We start from the raw sequence: 8,189 nt of genomic DNA, 5'->3' as shown, positions 1-8,189 counted from the left end.
AAAACACTTTAAACACCAAATATTCTATGTTATTCAGTCTGGTGTACTTGTGGGTCACAAGTATATCTCATATGCATAATGAATATCTTAATGAGATTCTGATTCCAATCGTAGAAAATTGATTTCTTCTTGATTTATAATAGTTTATAATGCCTAAAGGGATTTAACTTATAAGATTGATTGTAATGATTTCATGAAGTAAATGAGGTTGCTACATCATAACTGTCTCATGTCAGAGAATTATATATTGTTTTTAAAACAATGCGTTTCTATACTATTGAACACACAAAATAATTTGTCAGATATCATTTTGAATGTAGCATTTTACCAATGGCCAAACAGTTTTATTAGGCTACTACACATGTTAATAAAACAAATGACTTGTACCATGGAATAAAAAATAGATTGATTATAATGATACATATAGAGAAATGTACATTTTTATAATGGCAACCTGTGGCACAGTGTACATATATTTTATGATTGTCTATCTTAGTGATACAAACACAGATGCACCTTAAGGGCTCAGAACTGTCACTGTTTCAGTTTTTAAAAACACTCTTACTGTAATTATTTGAGAATAAATTTATTTCTGGAAGAAGGTAAAAATAAAAATGAATCTGAAAGAAATAAAATATGTTACTTGTCCAAAAAGTTGAAACTGAAGAGTAAAGAGTTAGTGTTGCCATTTTTCTTTAGTACCCCATCAGGAGAACAGTTTTTCTCTTATTTTACATCTACAACATGTAAACATCTCCTTCTATATGGCTCAGGGCATGGAAACTGAGTTGTATTATTGTTGTACATGCTCAGAGTAAAACAGGGATTAATTTTTAAGGAATGAAAGTTTTATCTACACATAGATAACATTGTACTTATTGGGATTTGTATATGTAAGGATTTAGTAAATCATTGGTTTCTAATTACTAACTTCTATGTAAACCTCATGGGACAGACACAAAATTAAAGAGTACTTTTTTGAGAGGAAGCTATAAGTTGAAGCTTTTAGTTTAATATCTTTTTTTGGTGCCAATTTAAATAGATTTATTATTCCATGTTACTTGTTTTGGGTCCCCATGGAACAATGTTATGCCCTCTTCTTGGACTGACTTAATCCTCCTCTTCAATGGTGCGGCCTGAAGAAGCACCACCACATGGGGGAGCTCCTCCACCTGCAGTCTGTTTCTTATCCAGCCAGCTGATGATTTCATTGCACTTGTCAAGAATCTTCTGTTTGTCTTCATCCTTGATCTTATCGAATCTTCAACAGTTGCTTTCATGTTGAAGGCATAGGACTCCAGTGAATTCTTGGAGGAAACCTTATCTCTCTGCTTCTCATCCTCAGCTTTGTACTTCTCAGCTTCTTGTATCATGCGCTCAATATCTTCCTTACTCATTACCCTTGCCATTGGTGATGGTGATCTTGTTTTCCTTTCCTGTGCTCTTATCTACAGCAGAAACATTGAGGATGCCATTGGCATCGATGTCAAAAGTAACCTCAATCTAAGGAACCCTATGGGGTGCTAGAAGGATGCCCCGTGAGCTCAAAATTTCCAAGCAGGTTGTTGTCCTTGGTCATAGCCCTTTCACCTTCATATACCTGAATGAGTACACCAGGCTAGTTGTCAGAGTAGGTGGTGAAAGTCTGTGTCTGCTTGGTGGGGATGGTGGTATTGTGCTTGATGAGGACAGTCATGTCTCCACCAGCAGTTTTAATACCAAGGGAAAGAGGAATGCCATCCAAGAGCAGCAAATCCTGGACATTCTCAGACTTGTCTCCAGATAGAACGTCTGCCTGGACAGCTGCACCATAGGCAACAGCTTCATCGGGGTTAATGCTCTTGTTCAGTTCTTTTCCACTGAAGATGACTTGCAGAAGTTTCTGAATCTTGGGGATTCTGGTAGAACCACCCACCAAGACAATATTATGGATCTGTGACTTGTCCAGTTTAGCATCTCAAAGGGCTTTCTCTACAGGGCCCAGTGTGCCACGGAACAGGTCAGCATTGAATTCCTCAAATCGAACCCGGGTAACGGAGGGATAGAAGTCAATTCCCTCAGAGAGAATCAATCTCAATACTGGCCTGGGTGAGGAGAGGGTGTGCTTGGCCCGTTCGCAGGTGGTGAGGAGACAGACAGCTCTCTTGTTCTCGCTGATGTCTTTCTTGTGCTTTCGCTTAAACTCAGCAATGAAATGATTGACTATTCGGTTGTCAAAATCTTCTCCACCCAAGTGGGTATCTCCAGCTGTTGATTTGACTTAAAAAATTCCATCCTCAATAGTGAGGATTGACACATCAAAAGTGCCACCTCCCAAGTCAAAAATGAGCACATTCCTTTCAGCTCTGACCTTCTTATCTAAGCCATAAGCAATAGCAGCAGCAGTTGGTTCATTGATGATTCTAAGTACATTGAGGCCAGCAATAGTTTTTTTTTTTTTTTTTTTTTTTGCCTGTCGCTGAGAGTCATTGAAGTAAGCTGGCACTGTGACCACAGCATTGGTAACAATCTTTCCGAGGTATGCTTCTGCAGTTTCCTTCATCTTTGTCAGAATCATGGAGGACACTTCCTCTGGGTAGAAACTTTTTGTGTCCCCTTTGTATTCCACTTGGACCTAGGGCCTGCCTACATCATCCATCACCATGAAGAGCCAGTGCTTCATATCAGACTGAACAACAGCATCATCCTATGGCATCAAAAACTGTGTTGGTGGGGTTCATTGCAACCTGATTCTTGGCCGCATCCCCAATTAATTGCTCTGTGTCCGTGAAAGCAATGTAGCTCGGCATGGTGCAGTTACCCTAGTCATTGACAATAATTTCCACCTTTCCATGCTGGGAGACACCCACACAGGAATAGGTGGTGCCAAGATCAATGCCAACTGCTGGTCCCTTAGACATGGTTGCTTGCGTGTAGGCCCAGCTACGCTGATGACGAGACTACACGAATGTCCGACAGCTGCCTCTGCATTCAATGAGCTAGTTTAATATCTTTCAAAAATAGAAAAAAGAAATGATATAAACTGGTAATGGATGGTCATCTTATTAACATTGTCAAGCTATCTCCTATATTTATTTGCCCTCCAAATACCACAAAAATTAAAAATAAAGTTTGTAACTTATTCACACAAAATGAATCCAACGTTAGTGACCCAAAGCACATAATAGTATGTATCTTTCAACCTGAAATATGGAATAATGAAAAAGTGGATGGGTAGGAGAAAAGCTTTTGAGCAATATGAGATGTATTCATGAGCACAAAGCAAGAATGGATATTACAAGTAAATTCTAAAGTAAACGAAAAAGAAAGAAACAAATGCTCTATACACTTGTATATTTATCTAAACAATGTTCAATAAATAAAGGCAGAAACACATGCAGTTTGTTTGTTTGACTGAATTAATTCATAAGAAAATAGTGTTCAAAGACAATAATACATTACTAATGTTTAAAAGCAAAGCAATATTTTTGCGTATGGATTAATTATAGGGAGAGAGAGAAGATTAAGTTCTGGGAGTTTAGAAACAAAGTACAGTATCCTTTTATGTTTTTCTTCTGGTTTTGAATTGATCTTTGTTTCTGTCACATGCTTCCTTTCACTGTTAAAGTTTATTGTTTTGTATATTTTGGTATGTATGTATAAATGTATCTTCATGTAAGGTGTATTTTATGAAATAATATAAGCTCAGACTGCTGGCACAAACGTGAACCTAAGTAGTGAAGACACTATGTAAGGTAAGAAGATTCTGAGCCAGCATATACTACACCATCAAACCTTATCTCAAAGGACAAAATAAATATAAAATAGTAAAAGCTGGCTATTTGTGTTCATCAAAACATTATTAGCAGGAGTTACATACAACTTACCTGAATTATAGAATCTTGCAGACCACATAGTTGTAACTTTTTGTAGTTGTCACTTGTTTCTTGTAATCTTGGCAAAAATTTAATGGCTGAGTACTCAATATGACTATAGAAGAAACAGAAGTTCTTTTTGTAGCAGGCATTTCTTTGTTGTCTACTGGCATAATAACAAACTTATACTATGTAGAGGAAAGTAACATTTCTCTTTTAAAAAAATATGTCGATGGACAAAACAAAGACATCAAATAATTGGTTTTAGTGATATATATATGATATATATATTATACATATATTCCTATGTATAATTATATGTGTTATACATATATGCATATGTGTATGTTATATATGTGTAGCTTTACAATATTGTACAATATTGTACAAATATATTTATCATATCAAGATTGTAAGAGAGATAATAAAATTGTATACACATGAGTTTATTTTAAAAGAAATTATTGACTCCTATTTGTGAAGAATATTGTTCAGTGAAATGACTATGCAAGTGGAAATAAATCCATAGGCCTCAATGAGCTGATAGACCAATAGATGCATAAAAATTTAACTGACTACACACACACACACACACACACACACAAATTTAAATTATATATATAAATTTAAATTTGTTCTTGGAATATGTGAAACTCCATTTCTCAGGTAACTGTGAGCTCTATGGCTATAGGCACCTCCTTGTGTTATTTACTACCTTACTCACAACCGGTCATGTCAGTGTTTATAATGTAAATGTACTGTCATCAAAGATTTGTGGAAAAAATGAATGAATGAGCAAATACATATAAGAATCTGAAGTGGGTGAGAGAGACCCTCACATATGACAGAAGCAAATGCAAGATCATGTATGTACTTTAATCTAAGAAGCAGAGGGCTCACCCAGGAGAGTAATTTATATCTCTTTAGGGAAATTAGTATTCTGCCTTTTTTGAGGGGAAGAAATTTGAGCAAGTAGCATAGAAGTATGATGTGTTTTGTGTAAAGGAGGCTTAGTGAAGGTTCATTTTCACTTGATAAACACAACAGGAGATAGAACAAGTATGTTGAAGAAGAGTGGAGCAGAGAATGAAGGAAATGCCATCCAGAGATGGCTCCACCTTTGGATCCATCCCACATGCAGACACTAAACCCAGACACTATTTCAGATGCCAAGAAGTGCTTGCTGACAGGAGCCTGATACAGCTGTCTCTTGATAGGCTCTGCCAGACCCAGACTAGTACAGATGAGGATGCTTGTAGCCAACCATCTGACTGAGCACAGGGACCCTATTGAGAAGTAAGGGGAATTACTGAAGGGGTTGAAAAGGCCTTATCTGGCTTCAATGTGAGGAGAGGCCCTTGGTCCTGTGAAGCCTTGAAGCCCCAGTGTAGAGGAATGCTAGGGTGGTGAGGCTGGAGTAGGTGGGTATGAGGGAGAACACCCTCATAGAAGCCTGGTAAGGGGGTGGGGTGGGATAGAGGGAATACCAGGAAATGGAATAACATTTGTAATGTAAAGAAAAAAAGTATCTAATTTTAAAAAAGAAGAAGAAGAAGTTTGTTCTTGTGAATTCACTTGAGCCATCTCTGAACTTAATATACCTGCAGAGTTGCTGTTTTGGGGACTAGCATGGACTACTTCTGTGGGTAACCAGAAAATATCAGTTGCAATCCAGATCTCAAAATTAATTTACATTGTGTGGGCTAACAGTTAATCTTCTTAATATACTGAAATTACAGTCATAACAATTTACAACTCCATTTTTAATGCTGTTTAAATTTCCTGACTTTCAAGAATGGTTATTGCTAGAAAGATGTTTTGGCATACGAAGTAAACTTTCTTGAATGATACACACAGTTTGAATGATAACTTTACAGTTGAGTTTTTCTTACAATGTCTGTTTGTACAAGATCCAGGGAATGCATTTTTTGTGCTATAATTCTGTACACAATTGTTTCTTCATGCTTCCATTGGTCTATAAGATCACTGATGCCAGTGGATTTAGTTCCATTTGCATAGACATCTACCCAAAAACTATTCTTTACAAGTAAGAGTCAATCAATTAATTTTTTATAAACTCATGTGTATACAATTGTTATTATCTCTCTTATATTCTTGATATGATGGAATATATGGTTCTGTATGATGGTCAGTTTACTTTAGATATACTAGCTTGTTTTACATTTGAGAGCTTTGTGGAAGGCATGAAGATTCATTTCTCTATTGAAGAAATTCTTAAAGAAGAATTTTTTTTGTCAAATTTGGTGATAACCAAACAACAATGGAACAAGCAATTGGCAGCAGACAAGTCTGTGTGCTGACTTAGGTCTTAGGAAAGTCATCCTTAAGATGTAATATAGGTTATTAAAACCATTATTATAATTAGTAAATTTCTTTTATATTATTTGAACTTTAAATATCACACAAAATTTTTATGTTTCAAATTTGGTCTACAGTCCACCCCACTATTTATTGTCATGAATTTTTTAGGAAATACAAACAAGTCAAAAGGGACTAGGTCATTGAGAGCATGTTCTTGAATGAGATATTAAGATGCTAGCCTCCTCGTCTCTGGCTTCTGGGCTACCAGCTTGATCCTATCTGTTATCCCATTATATATGCACCATCACAGACTTACAGCAGTATTGGCAAATCGTCATAGACAAACGTTCTAAAACCTAAGCAAAAATAATCATAGAAGTTGTTTAGCTCAATGGAAATATAATATCTGATTTACCAATAAACTGATTCTTTGGAACCTGTAAAAGATAGATGTTACAGAGAAGACCCTCTCAAGTGACAGTAGCACCCATAAGAGTCTGATAAGAATTCAAAAAACATGTCAAAGAATTTCATATTAACATATATGAAACTGTTATAAATGTACTTCAAAATGTTAATTATTAAAACTATTGCTATGTCTTGTTAAATGGAGGTCTATTAATGCATTTTTTTTGCTATGGAGAAAAACTGTGATCAATGCAAGTTTTAAATGAAAGCATTTAATTGGCACTTGCTTACACTGCCTTAGGGTTAGTCCATGGTTATCACAGCAGGTATTGTTGCATCAGGCATAGCTCTGGTACATTCAGTGAGATATTTCATCTTGAACCCCAAGTAGGAGTCAGAGAAAGATGAATATTAGGCCCAGGTGGGATTTTGGAACCTGAAAGTCCACCCTCAATGACCATTTCAACAAGGCCATATTTCTTAATGTAATGCTTCCTAAGTAGTCCACCAACTAGTGACCAAGAATGCAAATAGAGGAGCCTATGAAGCCTATAGTTATTCATACACACCCCCAGAAAATGCTAATTGTTTCTTTTTTTGTCATAAGAAATATAAAATCTATTGAAATATTTTCTTTTATCATTGATTTACCACTCCTAATCATGAATATACTGTTAAACCCATATTTTATAATATCTTAGAGTTTTATTTCCAGTTGTGAGACAAAAAACAAAAACAAAATTAAAATAAAAAAAATGACAAAAAGCCCAAAACACTTTGTGATGGTTTGTATATGCTTGGGCCAGGGAATGGCACTATTAGGAGGTGTGGCTTTGTTGAAATAGGTGTGTGAGTGTGGGTTTGGGCTTTAATATCCTACTCATAGCTGTCTGGAAGCCATCTTCCACTAGCAGCACTCAGATGAAGTTGTAAAATTTTCAGATCTGCATGCACTATGCCTGCCTAGTTGTTGCCATGTTCCCCACTTGATCCTCTGAATCTATAAGCAAGCCCCAATTAAAAGTTGTTCTTTGCAAGCCTTGCCTTGGCTGTTGTGTCTGTTCACAGCAGTAAATCTGTAACTAAGACAAACTTAGATTTTATAAGAATACATGTCCATTTAAAGGACATTGTATACAGTTTATGTATGATACTGAGTTTCAAAGAGAACAGATTACAAGCTATTCTCCTGGGAGTATTTTCACCTCTATCATTGTATGGTTAATCTGTTTGTCATTTAAAATCTCTGTTAGGTTATTATTTTCATATTTGTATTATCTTAGTTTAGATCTTTGGGTAAAATTGTAAGAAAATTTAAATATGACTAGTGAAGCTTAACTTTCATATTATTGACCATTTTTTAAAAAGAGGACATACAAAAAAGACATATTATAAAAAATGCCTCTAATACTACATGAGACATTCTCAGAGATGTAACAAAAACCCATGAGTCCTGGATCTGGAAAAGTAGGTCTGGTGTTCTTGCTTAGCTCAGAACAACAAATAAAACTGAATGTATTTTTATAAATCATTGACTCCAGTAACTTCATGGTAGGAGCAGACTGAGAAATCCACAGTCATCCTCAGACACAGAGTAAATTTGAG

General features: G+C 35.8%; 1 pseudogene; it reads right to left on the bottom strand.

Annotated features, from left to right (window-relative positions):
- Nucleotides 1,025-2,978, bottom strand: Gm8141 (predicted gene 8141; annotated as a pseudogene).

This window comes from Mus musculus, chromosome 1, assembly GCF_000001635.26.
Source record: "Mus musculus strain C57BL/6J chromosome 1, GRCm38.p6 C57BL/6J".
NCBI lineage: Eukaryota > Metazoa > Chordata > Mammalia > Rodentia > Muridae > Mus > Mus musculus.
Note: the sequence above shows the minus strand (reverse complement) of the source record. Positions and strands in the feature narration are given on the sequence as shown.